The 1,468-nt window shown below is 41.1% G+C and overlaps 1 protein-coding gene across 1 annotated transcript in view; it reads right to left on the minus strand.

Moving 5' to 3' along the window:
• LOC101861445 (serine-rich adhesin for platelets) overlaps window positions 1-1,188 on the minus strand; it is a gene marked incomplete in the record, with an annotated part of 34,393 nt that extends 33,205 nt beyond the window's left edge. The window contains 1 exon segment of the mRNA XM_005100917.3: window positions 816-1,188.
• Window positions 1,189-1,468: the final 280 nt, after the last annotated feature.

The raw sequence follows: 1,468 nt of genomic DNA on the forward strand, positions 1-1,468 counted from the left end.
CCCCCCACCTCCTTTAAAAAAAAACTGTCGTGCTGGGTGTTTTGGGGTGGTGGAGGGGGGTCAATCGTTTATTCGATTATAGGTACACCCAGAAACGGCAGTAAAAATGTACAGTTCGACCATTTATTGCTTTTGATTCGTCTACTCATCGATGGTAACCTGGAGCACTATATTAGAGAGATGTGCAACATTAAAAGTAGTCGCAGTTGTTACAATCATGAAACATCATAAAGTATAAAGCCGTCAAAACCTCATTAGGCTTGTCAATGGAAATGTGTTTTGTGAAAAAGGAACTTAATAGAGCCTGTTTATTGTCTATTCTTCTTGTAAGGTGCAGTCAAATTGTGTGCAATTGTTTGTGCGTTCGAGGAACGGTGACTCTTCAATCATGAAAGCGTGATCTAATTTAGCTAAAAACAATGGTACCCCCCCCCCCCCCACACACACACAAATAAACAAACAAAAACAACATGTTATTTCCCAGGCCACACTAGTGCCGATATTCCATCTAGAAAGAGGATGCATACATTGTTTTCCGAAAGAGAACAGATAAATGAAACAAGAGTAAATATAAACCAAAACGTCTTGTGAACTGTGCCATAAAAGACGCTGGATACATTGTTAGAAAATTTAACATCCACTACCCATCCTCACTTCTTTTACTTCGTTGTGTATTTTATTGACCACAGGACACTTCAGCAGCAGGTATGACACCAGTCGTAAGTAGATTATTTATCACAGTCGTCGTACAGGTCGAAGAGAAAGAGTACCATTATAATAATATAATATGCTCCAACAGAAAGAAACGCACTCACGCAGAACTCACTGCAGTAGTGGTAGTTCCACGTCTAACAAACCATGCGTAGTACGGCGCTAGCAAAGCAGACCATCACCTTCATGCAATCACAGCACAGCACGGTGCGAACACACACGAACCCCCGACGAACGAGGAACAACTAAATACCATTTTTCCCCTTTTACTCTGTCGGTCGTGGTGAGCACTACGCGGCAATAGCTGGAATTGGCTCTGGCAGACAGCGAGTAGCAGGCACTGGTTGGGTGGAACTCTGTTATTCCACGCTACGTTCGTCGCTCCGACAAAAGACTGCCCGTGCTTAAAGAGTTAAGTTGAGTTTTTAGAGTGAGTCGTCGAGATATGGACGGGCAACTTGGCAAAGAGTAATCTTCGAGAAACGTAGTAAGACTAAAGAGAAAAAAGTGCAAGCAAGAGAGTTTACTGGATTTTTTAAAAAATGTGCTTGTGCTCGCGTGTATTTGTGTGTGTGTGTATCGGTGCGTGTGTGTGTGTGTGTTACTCTCTTATAAAACCTCTAATCTTCGACACTTATATTATGACCAAACAGTGTTGCAAAGTACCGTAAAACTCTTACTAAACTAATAACTTACGATGATTTATTTATGAAAATTCGTGTTTTTTTAAGGTGTGTAATAGTATGATGGTTCGAAT

Source organism: Aplysia californica, unplaced genomic scaffold, assembly GCF_000002075.1.
Source record: "Aplysia californica isolate F4 #8 unplaced genomic scaffold, AplCal3.0 scaffold00264, whole genome shotgun sequence".
NCBI lineage: Eukaryota > Metazoa > Mollusca > Gastropoda > Aplysiida > Aplysiidae > Aplysia > Aplysia californica.